Source organism: Carlito syrichta, unplaced genomic scaffold (genome assembly GCF_000164805.1).
Source record: "Carlito syrichta isolate Samal-C Ts95f unplaced genomic scaffold, Tarsius_syrichta-2.0.1 Scaffold308835, whole genome shotgun sequence".
NCBI classification, from domain to species: Eukaryota; Metazoa; Chordata; class Mammalia; order Primates; family Tarsiidae; genus Carlito; species Carlito syrichta.
This window is the reverse complement of record NW_007252931.1, coordinates 598,574-615,876: the sequence shown is the minus strand read 5'-3', so window position 1 is coordinate 615,876 and position 17,303 is coordinate 598,574. Positions and strand designations below refer to the sequence as shown.

Here is a 17,303-nt window from a genome sequence, read left to right as displayed (position 1 = left end):
TACTTGGAGATGAGACCCTCAAAGACTACATCCTCAGTGAAAGGGCTGGCTAAAAACAGGTCCTGCTGGCAAAAGGATATTTATTTATTTATTCATTCAATAACTTTTTCTGAAAGCCTACTATATGTTAGGCTTATATTTTAGGCACTTGAGATATAGTGGCAAAAATACTAGTCCCTTGCCCTTGGGAATTTATATTCTAGTAGAGGAAAGACAGAAAATAACCAATAGACATATAAGTATTCTAGAAGGATGTTTATGGGGGGGAAAAGAACAGAACAGCAAAAAAGGGATCAGGGAGATAACAGGGAAACTGTTCATCTTAGCCTGGACTCTGAGAAGAAAAAAAGAATTTTCTCCTGCAAATTCCCAGCCACAAGCCTGCCTTTGGGGGTGGAGGGAGGAGCCGAGGTTATAGCTGACATTAATTATTTGCAGATCCAGAAAACCAAGCGAATAATGAACATACCTTGGCCCCAGGTTATTAATGCCTTTCCTCACAATTCCAGGATTATGAAGAGATGCTGCCTGACAAAAGCAAAAGATAATCCTCCACCCAGGCTGCCAGTGGTTCCCACTGATAAAGCCCATACAAACTTGAGTTCACAATACAAAAATACAAAGCTACTAATGGCAGATTGGGATCCAATACATGTCTCTCTGATGCCAAAGTTCATGTTTATCATGCTTATCTACACACCCTCTTCATATACCAGAACTTATACCACACACCCTCATGAGTAGAGGTGCCTTAGTACCCAGGTATTTTGCATCACAGAATCTTAGGGTTACAAGGGATCCAAGAACTCATCTACTCCAATGCCCCTAACAATGTAGGACATCTTTCTGTAATACAACTCACAGATCATAATCAGCCTCTGCCTGAGTAACTCCAGGGAAGAAGAATACATTCCTTCACCTGATGGTGGGAGGCTTTATCACAGAGGCAAAACAACACTAACTGAGAAAACAGGCTCTGGTCCAATGCTGGCTCTGCAATCTTTCTGAGTCAGGTGATCTTGAGCACGATGATTTACCAGATGAACTTTAGCTTTCTTTTTTTTTTTTTTGAGTGGGAGTCTCACTGACATTGCCCATGCTGGAGGGCAGTGGCATGCTCACAGCCACCCCAGCATTGACCTGCTGGGTTCTGGTGATCCTTCTGCCTCAGCCTTCCAAGGAGCCAGAACTATAGGCATGTGCTGCCATGCCTGGCTAATTTTTTTATTTTTTTATTGTAGAGACGAGGTCTCACCAAGTTACTGGGGCTGGTCTCAAACCTGCAACCTCAGGCAATCCACTCGCCTCGGCCTCCCAAAGTGCTGGGATTACAGGCTGAGCCACCACTGAGCCTGGCCTCTTTTTTTTTTTTTTAAGAGATGTGGTCTTGCTTTGTTGCCCATGTGAGTGCAGTGGCATGATTATAGCTCACTGTAGCCTCGAACTTCTGGGCTGAATTGATCCTCCTGCCCTATCCTCCCGAGTAGCTGGGACTACAGGTGCATGTCACCACGCCAGGCTAATTTTTTTATTTTTATTTTTTATGTAGAGACAGTGTCTCACTACTCAGGTTGGTCTCCAACTCCTGGCCTCAAGTGATCTTCCCGCTTCAGCCTCCCAAATTGCTGGGATTACAGGCATAAGCCACAGTGCCTGGCCTAAATTTAAATATTCTTCCCTATAAAATGAATATTATAGGGTCATGATGAAAGTTAAACATTATATTAGATATAAAGGATCATTGGGCACATATTAGAGAATGTTATTTTCTCTTCTCATTAATCTCTAGATCTATGTAATCAATACAAAGATTTACTCTGTTTTACATTAATCAGATCAGCTCTATTTACAGGTAATAAGATTTTTTTTGGAATCCAAATTTTAGCAAGAGTAAATCTCATATAGTTGAACAATCTACTGGGAAAAGCTTTTGTCATTTAAAAAATTGCTCATTTTTATGAATTTTGAACCACCATGAAGGCTCATGGCTATTTGCTCCTGTGTGCTCATAATAGAAGCATGGGTCTGAGGAGCCTCGGGATTGGGGGCTGTATGCAAGTTCCACTATGAGAGCTGCTTTTTTTTTTTTTTTTTTTTGTCATCTAACTTTTTTTATTTTAGAAGTTTCACGAATAAATTTCACTGACTTGGATCCCTTTCTTTAAGAATTCAGGAGGAACAGGGAGCAGTGACTCATACCTGTAATCCCAGAACTTTGGGAGGTGGAGGTGAGCAAATTGCCTGAGTCCAGGGGTTTGAGACCAGCCTGGGCAACATGATGAGACCTTGTCTCTATAATAAATTTAAAAACTAGCTGAGTGTGGTGACATACCTGTGGTTCCAGCTACTTGGAAGGCTGAGGCAGAAGGATCACCTGAGCCTGTGGTGGCTGTGAGCTGTGAGTTGAGGCTGTGGTGGCCGTGAGCATATACTGCACTCCAGCCTGGATGACAGAGTGAGACTCCCACTAAAAAAAAAAAAATAATCAAGAAGTTGGCAGGGAACTGTGGCTTGCGCCTGTAATTCCAGCACTTTGGGAGGCAGGAGGATTGCTTGAGCACAGGAGTTTGAGACCAGCTTGAGCAACATAGCAAGATCTCATCTCTATACAAAATTGAAAAATTATCTAGGTGTGGTGGTACACGCCTGTAATCCCAGCTACTCAGGAGACTGAGGTGGAAGGATCATCTGAGCCCAGGAGGCTGAGTCTGCAGTGAGCCATGATTGTGTTACTGCACTCCAGCCTGGGCAACAGAGTGAGACCCTAAAGAAAACAAAACAAAACAAAAAATTTCAAAATTAAAGTTGCTTACAGGCAATACAATCCATCTATTTTGGGCATAAAGTTTGATGAATTTTGGCAATTGTAGACGATTGTGTAGCCACTCCCCTACTGAAGATATAGAACAATTTTCTCACCTTAAAAAGTTTCCTCTTTAGGCACTGATTTTAAGAGGAACATTTGTAAATCAGCTAGGGTCCAGAGAGAAGTCTTGAAATAATTGCATAGGCAGACCACCTTGTGGAATGAGGAGCATTTATCTAATCCCAGAGAGAAGATGGCTTTTGAGGATATATTAGCTTTCACGTATTTGAAGAGCTGCTATGTAGAATAAAGAATAGACTGAATTGATGTAGCCACAGAGGGTAGAGGTGAGAAACATTTGACTCAATATAAAGAAGAAATTCCTAAAAACAATATAGTCACTATTTATAGATGATGAATGTGAGTGAGACTCAGAAAGTAAAAAATTAATCACTCTTGGCCAGGTGTAGTGGCTCATGCCTGTAATCCCAGCACTTTGGGAAGTCAAAGTGGGAGGATTGTTTGAGCCTAGGAGTTTGAGACCAGCCTAGGCAACGTATTGAGACTTTGTCTTTTAAAAAAAAAAAAAAATCAGCTGGGCATTGTGGCACGTGCCTGTAGTCCCAGCTACTCAGGAGGCTAAGGCAGAAGGATCACCTGAGCCCAGTAGGGCAAGGCTCTGGGAAGCCATGATTGTGCCACTGCACTCTAGCCTGGGTGACAGAGTGACACTTCGACTCAAAAAAAAAAAAAAATTACTGTAGATCAAACACCTGGGAAGTGGCAGAATCAGAATTTGAACTCAGGTGTTCTGATACTAAATCCAGATTTTCCTCTTCTACCCTTCTCTTTGGAAGATATGCAGGAAGCCAAGAGAGTATAGCTTCAAGGTAGAAGAAGGCCTGGTATGAGGAAGCTGGTCAGATGTTTGTCTTTGTAAACCGTTTACCCACTGGCTCAGGTCATGCTTTTGTTGGGGGCAAAGCCAAACCCAGCAAAGACAAGTGGCCCTTCGAGTGTGGGTGGTGGAGGGGTGAGATCACCCAGTCCTCAGCCTATGGTTTGCTTTGACTCACTGCCTGGAGCAATCTCTTGCCCTGATTTGCAGTGTGGGCTGAGGATCCAGGTCAGTGAGAAACCCCGTGCTAGAACGGTCTGTGTGGATGGGGCTGATAGGGATCAGATTGTGGCTGGGACTAGGGACTGAGCACCAGCCCACTGCCTGGGCAGCAGGGTGGATGAGCTCGCTTGTGGACTGGAAGTGCCTTTCACCTGCCCTGCTGGGCTTGCCTGTGAGGCTCTGAGTGTGTGAAGGGGAAGACAATTATCAGTAGACTGGAGAATAGAAACAGCACTGTCAGGTGAGAAAGAGGGAAAATAAGAGAGGGGAGAGAGCATATAGGAGGAAGCCTGGGAAGTGGGCGTGTGGGCTTTGACTGGCTAAGCTCCTGGGAGCATGCACGTAAGAACTCCCAGGGCAGGGGGAGGAAGGATGGGTGGACTGAGAGGCTTTGCCTTACTTACTGGGACTTATTGGCCCCCTGGCCGCCTACTGGGTGAGGTTGCACAGGTTACTGCTCCCTGGTAAGGGGCAGTGTGTGAGGTTGCTCCAGTGAAGACCCTGGAACTAGGGACAGCAGAGGCTCCTAACGGGATTGGGGGCTGCTTGGGTGTGACCAAGACACCTACCTAAGGGAGAGAACTGAAGAAGGCAGAGGCACCTCCCTTCCCCAGGCTGCCCTACCCCTCCTCATTCTCTGGGAACGGCATCCTGCAGAGTTAGGCAGGTGGGCCACGGTGCCAGGTTTTCCAGCCAACTGGTAGGAAGCAGGACAGAGGTCACTTGAACTCAGACCACACGTCCCTGTTAAATACATTAGCTTTTAAATCAATCTTTGTTCAAAGTCCAGTGAGTTCCAAGACGAGTGCTCACCAGCAGAGACAGGATTCCCGCGTGAACGGAGCAGCTCTGCTTCCTTCCAGATTCAGGTAAGAACTTCTCTGTGTCCTCTTTGAGGGGTCTGGCCACCTAGGCCTGAACTACCTTCTTTATCCTCCTTTTCACCTTTTCTTTTTCCAAGCAGGCAGCTGGCTGTCCAGGGCAGAGGAGAGGCCTGTGGGGAGGGAGCAGGCCCTTTTGGTGGTAGTTGGGGGATAGGGTGAGGAGTGAGGGGTTGTCCACCTCCGTTGGAGATGCCCCCTTGCCCTTGCAGGGCCTGCTTCACAAAGCACTTAGTTAAACTGATCTCAGAAGAAAAACTCATCCAGGGTTGTTTGGGGTTTAATGTGCAGCCACAGGGAGTGAGACCACAGCCTTCACGGGTTACTAGGAAGATACTCCCAGAAACTTCCTACTCTGCCAGGGTTTTGGGGAGTATAGAAGACTTTCTTCTGGAAGCAGCCCTTCAAAGACACAACTTGACTTTCCCACTGGATAATAAAACACGCATCTCTCCTCTCTATATCACATTGTAGCATTAAGAAATGAGAAAGAGCAGTGGATTTCTAGGTTTGCTGCATTTTGAAACACAGATTCCCCAGGCTTTTAGCCTTTGGAGTTTCTTGTGTGAATCGGAAAATCTTCATTTTAAAGCTCTTCTGTGCAGGCAGGTTTGGGAACTACTAGTAGCTTATTTCCCAAGCGTAGGAGCCAAGGGACTTAAATATGACTTTGGCCTAAGGGTTCATCAGCTCTAAAGATTCCTGATCTGGTTTGGATCCAGCCCTGAGGATTCTTAGGTTGGCTCCACCAGAGGGACACCTTCCATTTTATTTACTGAAATCCCTGCAATGTGTCACCAAAGCTTTCAGTCCCGTGTCCAGAAGTCACAGGGGGCTGCCTGCCTCAGTCTGTGACTGTCCTGTCACCCGGAGTCACATGTGCTCTTTCCTGCAGTAAATAACTCAGGGACTTTGAGTTTGTTGTGACTAAGTAAATTGTGCTTATCTTTGACTTTTGTATTTTCTCTGCACCCTAAAATATGAAGTTGTTGGTCATGTGTCTTATGTTTGTAAACCACTTGCTAGACAGTTACTTCTTATCTAAGGGAAAGGACACCAGGCTGGAATACAAATAACCAGGGTTTTGACTCAGTTGTTAGTGACAGGCAATTAGAAACATTACTTCACCAACTGAAGCCTCACTGTCATCATCCATCTGGGAGGGGGCCTCTTGTCTTTTCCTCAAGGGTGTACTTAAAATAAAATATAAATATGAATGTGTTAAAAGCATAATGTAAGATGGTTTTAACACATAGGTAAGATACCTATCAAATGTGTGTATCCACAGGCTCTGAAGAACAGTGGGAAGAAACATCCTTGCGGTCATTCCTTGCAAGGATGACCTTGATCTGGTCTTTAAATCTCACTGAGCCTCCATATGCCGATCACCAATAAGGAGTTGAGACTAGGTCATTGCTAATGTCCTTTTCAGCCCACCGAGTGTAAGGTAGATCCTAGAGTCTTGAAGCCTGACTTTTTGTCATTTGGGTATGAATTCCAATGTTACCTTCCTAGGAAAGAATTTCTAGATAGCATCCCACCCGCATCTCACCACTATCTCTATCATTCAGAGCCTTCACCATCAGAAATCATCTCGTTTACTTTTTACTTGTCACCTTTGCCAGATGTTAAGCTTCAAGAGTGCAGGGATCTTGTCTTTTGTGTTACTTGCTATATTCCCAGGTTATAGAACAGAACCTGGCACCAGAACAGATTTGCATAACTGGCAATTAGTGTGGCAAGGAAGGACATGAAGCATAGATGTAGGTGGTTTTGATAAGGTGTGCCTCAGGAGAGGAGGCTGCAGAGCTCTGATACTCGGATCCAGGGTCTGGTCATGTGGGAGTGGACTTCTCTTGTTACATCTCGGTTAAATGAGTCTCACGCTTGTCACATAGGCATTTGGTGAGAGTAGCAAGCTGGAGTGAGGTGTGTTTTCCTCAAGATCTCAGCAACTCCTTTTCTTTGGCCTTTCATGAAGGAATGTCCATATTTCCTGTCTCTATGCCTGGTGGGTATCATGGCTAAGTGGTTAAGAGCATGAGCGTTGGAACTGGAAGCCTGCATTCCAGACCAGATTTACTCTCGAAGCCTCTATTTTCTCATCCGTCAAATGGATTAAATGAGAGAATGCGCATAGTGTCTAGCACATCTTAAGTGCTATTATGATTTTCAGACAGCTTTGCGATGTGCATGACCCTGGAGAATAAATGAACAGTCAGTGGCAAGAGTTTTCATAAGCAGGAAAGATGGCCCGAGCCTCCTTGTTGACATCTATGAAAGATTTGCTCTTGAGCTGAGATGGCCACTGGGTTCAGAGGCACCACGCCGGTTAGAGGCACAAGTATTCTGTATTCATTAAGCTGGGTGGGAACAATGGGGTTCCTTAGGGAACACAAATCTTAGTGATCCAGAGAAGCCCATGGGCTTTCCACCAGTTGTATTGAGTGCATACTTGGTGGTGTGAAAATATAGAAAGGGGCTGTGATGGCTGCCCTGAAGGGAGCTTATGTTGATGGGGACACATGACATAAACACTGAAGTTTCCGGCAATTTACAGGACTGAACCCAAGGTGCTTCAAAGTCTAACTTGACCTCCTCCTTTCTCAGCATACACATGCGCTCTGGTCTTTCTGAACCATTCATCACTCAGTGGACACACCTGTGCTATTCCTTCTGCCTGGGATGACTTCCTCCTAGTCTAACTGCTTGGATTCCCAGGACACATTCTATCCCGCAGGGCTGGGGGCAGGGTAGGTGATGGGTCTGATTTTTTTTTTAAATTTATTTTGTTTTTTTTCCCAGTTGGGTTTGAATCCAGATTCTGCTCTTCCAAATAGCCAGGGAAGACCAGCTTAATTCTTCAGGCCCTTTTTTTTTTTTGTAAAATTGTCCATTAGGATTATATCAGAACTCATAAAAAGCACCTAGGCTGGTTCCTAAAGCCTAGTAGGAACTCAATAAATGTGCATAGCAATAAGAAAACATTTTTATTTAAATAGTCCAGCACCCATATTGTTGTTTGGTAGTTATGCTTTATAGCTCTCTGGGCTCTTTAAGGGCAGGATAGTGTCTAAGCTGGGCTGAACCCTAATACTTGCCCCACAGAAGGTCCTGTATAGAACTTGTTGAATATATAAATGATACTTGAAATTCAGAAAATGGGGTGGTATTGTCAGACTGGGGTGGCCATGGAAGGACTTATATGTGATCTAAAGTTTGAACTGAGCCTTGAAAATGGGTCGGTCTTGAATTCATTCACTTGGAAAAAACGTTTACTTAGCACCTACAAGGAATCAGTAGTCGGGAATGGCAAAGGCATTCCAGGCAGAGCAGGTGGCATGAGCATAGGCCTGGCTGCATAGGGTGACCACGCATAGACCAGCTTGGTGCCTGCCAAGGAGCCGAGAGGGCTGAGGTGGGGCTGGGTTATGCCAAACTTTTGTTTGTGAATAAATTTTTTTAGAAACTAATGTGGTGAAAGCAAGGTTGGGAAGTCTGTCTCGAGGTAGTGACTGGGAGTGACTGGAGGCAGGAGGCGTCCTGTTGAAGTCCAGAATACCAAAAAAATAAAAAATAAAAAAAAGTGAGAAGGTAGAAATGCAAGTTGAAATTCCAAATGTTTTTTAAAGCAAGGTGCTGATTTGGGGAAAACCCTTGTCTCAGCCGGTCCTCAGGATGGTTCAACTGTTTTCAGGTACCAGTACTACCAGCAGCACAAGGGCGTCCTCTCTTTATGGTGCCTCTGTTGCCACACGATATTGGTTCCATCTCTCCCCCAACTCGCAGAACTTTTAGATAAGCAATTGAAGCACGAAAGGCCTTGAACATTACAGCCCAGAGTCCTGCCATATAGGACAAAGTATCATTTATGGTGGCTGTGGGTGTGCGGGGGGTACCAGCAAGCCAAATGGACTTTGAGACAAGCAGATTTCAATCTTTATCACAAATGGAAAATAAAAATTTCTCACTGGGCATGTGATCACTCTTCTCCAGATAATTCTCAATGAAATGCATTTCACTAATTCTCTACATTTGAAATTGATCTCTGGCTAAGACCAAACAGTAACTATCACAATGTACAGTAAGCAAATACACATTTTAGGGCCCTGCTTCTCCTCTTATTGTTGGTATTAATTACTTAAATTTAATATACTTGGGTGTCTGCCTTTCCACAGGTCTTGCTTTTTAAAGGACGAATACAGATGGCCTTAAATTTATGATTTACATCAAAAATATAGGTTCTGCTCTAGGTAAAATATTTCTGAAATTGAATTGCCTTTATCTCTTCCTTGCTACAGACATCTCTGTCAGTACCGGCTGAGACACAGTAGAATTTTTTTTATGCTGTTAGGACAAACAACACGTGCTGGGGCTCTGAAGGAAGCCAGACGTGGCTGGTATGGGGCATGAAGCCTTTGTGTCAGGGCTGATGACTACAGGCATTTCTCAACCTGTCTGAAGTTGCTGACTTAACGGCACACAGTCTCCACCAGTTGTGTTTTTCCAACAAAATTCTAGTGATGTTTTTCCTTTCTCCTTACCCAGATGCATGGCAATCCTAGAGGAACAGCATTCCTCAAAAGTGCACACTGTGCAGGCACACCTGGTCAAGCTTCCTGAGAAGGTTGCCTTTTCCTTGTTGAATTTTGAAGTGTTTTAGACAAGTGTGGAGTTCAGCAGAAAGTGAATAATGTCTAAGTTGAATGTTACGGGAAAGACCCTGCCCTTTCTTCTCCTCATTCTGCAATGAAACAAATAGCCTATGGTTACAGCCTTGGTTATACAATCAAATACCCTTCCACGGTTGCAATAACCAGGATTAAACATTATTCATCAGAGTCCTGCTGAGCTTTTACTGTTGAGTTTTTTCATGGCTCGGGTGTTGATTACATAAGTGCCTTGTGGAGAGAGGCACTGTTTTCTTTGTAGTCTGATACTGACAGCATAACTGATTCCTAATCACTGTTAGATAAGATAATAGTGGCTGCAGGGTGGTACTTGGGACTAATGGTTATAAATTACTGTATTGAAGGGATAATCCTACTTCTAAGTCCAAGCTTTGGGAAGATGGGCCAAGATGGCAGGACCTGGTCATTGTTGATGATAGCCCCTTTTGTTTTTCTGTCTCCAAACTGTATGCTGTTTATTGCATGTCCTTTCTATATAATCTCTTGGAAATTCAGTGATACCATCTGGTGACAGAACTTGTTCACCAGTTACTCCATGGCTACCATGGTCCATACCTGGGCCAGGTATCTGTATCTAAGGTGATGCTTTGCTCCTCACTCTATCTTCTCCATTGTTGTCAGTTCCTTGGGTACCTTGTGCCCACTTCCGTTAGAACTCATCTGCTCCAGGTATTGGGACCCTCCAGCCAGCTTAGTCTTGAAGTTCTGTTAAAGCTTCCTGGATTTTTATACCTCCTTGATACACAGTATTTGGTTCTACTTTGTAATTCCCTGACTTTCAGACTTACGTGATACTTCTGGATCAGGGAAATCTGCATTTATTGTTTGAACTTTGTTTCATAGGTGACACAATCTTTTGCCCTTACTTTTCTTTTCTTTTTTTTTGAGTCAGAGTCTCACTCTGTCGCCCAGGCTGGAGTGCAACGGCACACTCATAGCTGCCGCAGCCTTGACCTGCTGAGCTCAGGCAATTCTTCTGCCTTAGCCTTCCAAGTAGCTGGAACTATAGGTACACAGCGCCATGCCCAACTAATTTTTTGATTTATTGTAGAGATGAGGTCTCACCAAGTTGCCCAGGCTGGTCTCGAACCCTTGGACTCAGGCAATCCTCTTGCCTCCGCCTCCCAAAGTGCTAGGATTACAGACTTGAGTCACTGTACCCAGCAGCCCTTACTTTTCAGCAGGTAAACAGCCTTGCAGGGGTGATCTAAAGTGAGTAGGTAGAGAATCCCTTGCCTGATCATTGAAGTGCCTGTCTGTCCCTCGTCCGTAATCTCTTCTTGTCTTCTGCAAAAAGAGAGCCAGGAACACTGCTCCAGTGTTCTCACAGAAAATGGGATTCCCCTAACATTAGGGCTTCCCCCAGAGGTCAGGGAAGATGACTTGCAATGGAGTGGGAGTCTGTGCTCCAGAAACTGCTTAGATGCTTTGCATGTTCTAGTAATCTTCACTGTGTTCATGTGTGCTTTCTGTGCTAGAGACACAGCCATCTTCTGCTAAAATTAAGGCGCTCACCCATGTTCTCACAGCTCATATGTAGTGAAACCAGGATTAAAAGCTAGATTTGACTCTGAACCAGTACTTGACCCAGAGCAGAATGCTGGGGGAAAATGGAAATAAAAATACCCGTTCCCTCTGTATACACACACGGCTGCTTTAGAATTTCTTTATGGGAAAGTGCTCTTTAAAACAAAGATTTTTGAAGATGACGTTTCCTGTGTCAACCCTCTTAACATTTGAAACTCTTTCCTCCATCCCTTCTTCCCTCTCCTGGATTGTGTTGCTGAACCAGTCCCTGAAATATTTCACCTCCCCAGTCCCACCCTCCTAGCTTCTCTTATCTGCCAATTCACATTGGCCCCATGGTCCAACATTCCAGCTTATTATAAATCTAGAAATCCTCACCTCTCACCCTTATGTTTTTAAAGCATATTAAACCCCAACTTAGGTAAAAGTTTCCACTTTCTTTTGTTACTCTTGATGTAAATTACCATGAGAAAAAGCCATGAGACCCCATACTGATTGAACTGCTATGAGTTTATTATATGTATATTTTGATCTAGTTTTTTTCTTAGAAATTTTTATTTGGTTTGTTGACTGTAGTGAAACAACGCTGTGGTGATTGGAAAGTCTTTTTGCCAGCTCAGAAGCTTAATTCTGTTTTGGTTTACACAGAGTTTCTTACAAGTTTGAAATAGCTGTCAGTTTTTTTTAGATGGGGACAGTTTACATAAATATAGATTTCTAGATTCTCTTGAGAAATTGGAAGATCTGGCATGATAGCCTCCTGTTTCCTCATAGTGGCTGTTTTCTGGTACTAAGTAGGAGCTACTCCACAGCCCTCTCCTGGCCACCTTCAGTGATGTATCTGTTTGGCCCCAGTGGGTCTTTTGGTGTGATACTTTTGCTCCATGTTATCAGAGTTCCCGATTTTTGTCAGCTACATTGTAGGAGAGACTGACACCAAGGTAAGTGACCTTATTTTTATCTTTATCCCATTTTCCCCCCTACTTCTCTCCTGCCCCAGTAGAGGAGGTATTCCATCTCATCAAGGCTAACACCATTTTCTATGTTCTCCATATCATTCCTTAATATGTTTCTGATAGTTTTCTTTTTATGTATTTTTTTTATTTGTTTACGAATAGAGATGGGATCTTGCTACATTGCCCAGGTTGATCACCAACTCCTGGCCTCAACTGAGCCTCTGTCTTGGCCTTCGAAAGTGCTAAGAGTACAGGTGAGAGCCACCAAGCTTGGCCTGATCATTTTATTAATGTTAAAATGAAAGTATCCAGCTGGATGTGGTAATTTGTTCCTGTAGTCCCAGCTACTCAGGAGGCTGAGGTGGAAGGAGTGCTTGAGCCTGGGAGGTCAAAGCTGTGGTGAGCTATGGTCATGCCAGTGCACTCCAGCCTGGGCAACAGAGTAAGACCCCACTCCAAAAAAAAAAAAAGCCTCCATTAACCCCACAATCCCTCAGACTGCTATCCCAACTCTGTCATTTATCTGTTCCCCAAAGTATCCATATCCCTATATCTATTGCTTCTGTTAGTTGGTATTCACTTGCTTCTTAGTCTCTTATCTGACCTGGACTTCTATTTTCTAAACTCAGGTGGCATTTTCTGTTTTTATTCTCTTTACCTCTTAGCATCATTGGCATTGGTAACTATCTTATCTTGAAATTCTTCTTTTAGTTTGACAACACTAAAATTTTGCCTTTGTGATTTCTGATTAATCCAGTCTGCTTCTTCTTCCTGTCACTTAGATCTAGGTATCACTCAAGATTTGATTGACCCTCTTCCTTTACTATTCTCACTCATAGGGTTCACCTAAGACTGCCGTGAAGATGGTTCCAAACCTGGAGTCCTGTCCAACACAATATTCTGCCAAGTTCTCTAATCTAAACATACCCAAACTGACATTGCTAGCTCATCTCATTATGGCTTCAATGTATGAATTGCAGGTAGGGACAAAATTCAGTCCATAATAGAAGAAGAGTTCAGGGCTTGCAGTAGGAAAGGTATCAAGGTTGATTAGTAGAAAAAATTGAGCTAAGGTAATAAATTCAGGGAAAGTATACAACTGCCCTTATGGAGAAGCAGACAGAATATATAGGTGGCTACAGAATTAGAGTATTCTTGCAACCCCAGGACTCAGAGGAAAGCATGGTTTTGTTCAAATCGAGCTGTGGCCTCAGAAGACTTGACTGTGCACGTGCCATTCTGTGTAACTGGGAACCCTTCCTCATGACAGTGAAACCACAAGGAACCTACATGGCAGGGGAGTAAATGGTATCAGGGAAGCAACAGGAGCCCATGGGCCCTGATTCTGACTGGGTGTTACACGCCTGTCGTTGCTCTTAGATACCAGTCATGATCAATGTAAATAATTATTTTGGACATCTGTGTTGTCACACCTGAGGTGTGTCTGAGGTCATCTCTGCTGCTTAGTTCTCTCTGTAGTTCCTCTACGTCTGTCACCTCTGTTCTATTCTCATGGCTACCATGATGAGTTGGGTGTGAGTAGGATTCCGATAACCACCTTACTTGGCCTCCCTCCAGTCTATCTCACCTGCCATTCGTTTTTTTTTGGAGTTGGGCCTCACTTTGTCACCCAGGCTAGGATGCAGTGGCACAGTCATGGCTCACTGCAGCCTCAACTTCTTGGGCTTAGACAATCCTTCTGCTTCAGTCTCTCAAGTAGCTAGAACTACAGGTGCCCATCACGTATAGCTAATTTTTTGATTTTTAGTAGAGGCAAAGTCTTGCTACGTTGCCCAGGCTGGTCTCGAACTCCTGGGCTCAAGCAGTCCTCCTTCCTGGGCTCTCAAAGTGGTAGAATTAACAGGCATGAGCCACCAAACCTGGCTCACCTGCCATTTTCAAAGCTCAACTCTGGCCCATCATTCCTCTGTTTAAAAGCATTCAGTGGTGCCTACTGGACACCAAACTAAGGCCAGATGCCTTGGACTGATAGTCAAGGCAGTTTAATTTGTTACTCATGATTTCCCTTCTGTTGGCTGTCCTTCAACCACATTTTTAGCTCTTCCTTGATCATGCCCCAAACTTTCCCACTTTCATGACCTGATGTCCACACTCTTTTCTGTGTCTAAAATCATCTCTTTTTACTTCTGTACCTGTTGAAATCCCACTCATCTACTGTTAAGGCCTAAATTAAATCCTTCTTAATTCATGAAGCTTTCCTTAATTTTTCTCATGTTGTAGGTTTTAGCACATTTACACTCTGCCCATGGTGGCGGTTATTTTTGTACTAGAACCTTTCCTTAACCCTGATCAATGATAAAGTCCCTTAAGAACAGGGGTGGTGTTTGACTTTATCCCATCAACTACTTGGCAGGGTTTAGCATATAAGTTAGGGGTAGACATCTGTGGCATAAACACATCAGGTCTGGGTAATGTGATTTTTGATGCTGAGTAGAAGATGGAAGTAACCGTGTTCATGATCCTAAACAGATTTCACCTGTCCACCATGCTAGTTGAAGAAGCTAATTGTTTGGGGAGAGAAGAGGTTGGTTGGGAGCAAGGACCTGTACATTGGAGCTGGTAATCATCACTCCTCCTCAGTGAGTGAGGATCGATGGACATAACGTTAATCCACAAGTGGCTGATTATGGGACAGAAGCCATGCTGGTTCTTGGAGTCAGCTGGGATCACAGTAGTGGCTATTTCCCCACTAGTAGGGTAGCATTTCAGTATTTCTATTTGTGTGATGATGGGTAGGAACTCAGTCTTGAATGGACCTTTGGACTCCACCTATGGAGTTGGGAGGTGGAAGAATGATCTCAGATTTTAAGGCGTTTAGGGGATGGGGAACTGTCTTAACAGACTTAATTTATAGGATAAAGAGTCCATGAGAATTGTTTTCATCTGCTTGATTCCATGTCTGTCTGGCTTAGAACTGGAACCTCAGGAGGGAGGCATAAGGAACAGACTTTAGGTTGCTACGACATTCCTATATTGTTGGCTGGGGCACTGACTGTGGGCAGAGCTGGGTTCTGTGGACGGCACAGGGTGACCAAGGACTTCTCCTAACCAGGCTGCTACCTTGGTTTCTCAAATTGGGTAAAGGTGATCGCAGAGTGGCTGTTAATAGTGCAACCCGGGCAACTTTCTCGGGTCCCCTCCAACTGTGGGAGATTTTCTGTCCTCTCAATAAATCTTACTTTCTTAAAAAAAAAAAAAGTTCAACCCAACCTTGACATTCTTCTGTGACCCATGAGGGAGTCAGTTATCCCAAGACTGAGGAGAGAGAAGAGAAGTCAGGGGCAGCATAGTGTAATTTTTTTTTTTTTTTTTTTTGAAACAGGGTTTCACTCTGTCATCCAGGCTGGAGTGCACTGGTGTGATTCCAGCTCACCATAGCCTTGGCCTTCTAAGGCTCAGGCAATCCTTCCCCCTCAGGCTCCTGAGTAGCTGGGACTACAGGCAAGTGCTACCATGCTCAGCTAATTTTTTTTTTTTGTAGAGATGGGGTCTCACTATGTTGCCCAGGCTGTTCCAAACTCCTGGGCTTAAGCAGTTCGGTCTCCCAAAGTATTTGAATTACATGTATGAGTCACCTTGCCTGGCCCAGCATAGGTGATTTTAAGTACTAGTTTCTTTGCTTGTGTTTAGGTTTCAAGGTTGGAAATTCTGCCTCCGTGGATCTGAGGTGGGGCCAATCATTTGATTTTTTAAATGACTACAGGTGATTCTAAGTAGCAGCTAGGACTGAGAATCAAATTTCTAAGGTGATTGTGAGCATTAAGTGAGATAATGTGTCAGGCATGGCACATGCCATGCCTGACACATAGTGAGTTTTCAAATGATAACGTTATTATAGCTAGCATAACCTGATGGTCTAGATTTACACTATTTCAACTACATATGTCTGTTTACTCAGATGGGACAGCTGGTGGCCAGGTGTAGTGGCTCACACCTGTAATTTCAGCATGTTGGGAGACAGAGGCAGGAGGATTACTTGACCCCAGGATTTTGAGACCAGCTGAGGCAGCATAGCAAGAGACCTTATCTCTAAAAAGAAAAAAAATGAAATTAGCTGGTGTGATGGCATGCTTCTGTAGCCCCAACTACTTAGAAGATTTGAGGTAGAAGGATCTTCTGTGCCCAGGAGGTCAATGCTGTGGTGAGCCATGATTGTGCCACTGTACTCCAGCCTGGGTGGTAGTGTGAGACTCCGACTCAAAAAAGAAGAAGAAGAAGAAAGATGAAACAACTGGAGACTTCAGGCAAGGGTGGACAACTCTCAGAATTGAGGAGATGAAGGAAAATCCTGTAGTTCTTGCTGACTTCACTCCTCAAGGAATTGCCATTTATTTTCCTTCCACAGAAGAAGAATTTGCTTTCCTGTGGCCCATGTTTTATTTGGTCTCCAGCAGCTCCAGAGTTCCTTTTCAAAATAATACCTGGAAGCTCACAGGAGTTACATAAACTACTCTCTGTTTTCGAGCAGGAAACGCTTCAGAGAACCCCACGTCCACATTCACTTTTGTGTTTGGGAAATCCTTTGTGTTCTTGTCAGATTCCCACTGACTTTGAGACTTTCAATTATCTCTCAGGAGATCATGGAGTTTTGATGAGCTAAGTGGCTTTAAGGTGCCTTCACCCCACCTCTGTCCCTTACCCAGTCTGGATAGGTTCATGAGTGTTCATGCCCATGTGTAAGATATTGTCTGGACGTAGACTGTCCCCCCTGTACTGGGCTTCTTTTTGCCTCCTCCCTCAGGGAGTGGCCTCTGGCCAAAGCTGGTCTCTGAAGGGTATGCGTATTTCCGGTAAAAGTCATGGGATGCAGGTGACCAAGTGAAGTTGAAAACAATGTAGTTGTCCCCCCCCCCGGCTTTTTTTTGAGTTGAAGTCTCACTCTAATGCCCAGACTGGAGTGCAGTGACACAATCATGGCTACTGCAGCCTCGACCTGCTGGGCTCAGGTGATACTTCCGTCTCAGCCTCCCGAGTAGTTGGGACTACAGGCATGTACCATGCCCGGGTAATTGTTTTATTTTTTGTAGAGACAAGGTCTTGCCATGTTGCTCAGGCTGGTCTCAAACTCCTGGACTCAGTCAATCCTCTTGCCTCCGTCTCCCAAAGTGCTGGGATTACAGGCTTGAGCCACCGAACCTGGACTAGTTGTCACTTAATGTAATTGTAAATACCATATAGGAATTTGACTAACTTGTTTGCGTATAAAACTGCTTGTTATACTGCTCCAAGGTGTGAATTCTTCACTGACCTGTCATCATTGGTATCTCCAGTAAGTTTTTTTTTTTTTTTTTTTTGAGTTGG

The 17,303-nt window shown here is 44.1% G+C and overlaps 1 protein-coding gene across 1 annotated transcript in view; it reads left to right on the top strand.

The window, feature by feature from the left end:
• The first annotated feature begins 4,031 nt into the window (after positions 1 to 4,031).
• Positions 4,032 to 17,303, top strand: part of PDZK1 (PDZ domain containing 1) — a 35,357-nt gene continuing 22,085 nt past the window's right edge. The window contains exons 1-2 of the mRNA XM_008066016.2: positions 4,032 to 4,167; positions 4,712 to 4,795. The gene's annotated coding sequence lies outside the window, so the exon portion shown is untranslated. The remainder of the gene's footprint in view (positions 4,168 to 4,711; positions 4,796 to 17,303) is intronic.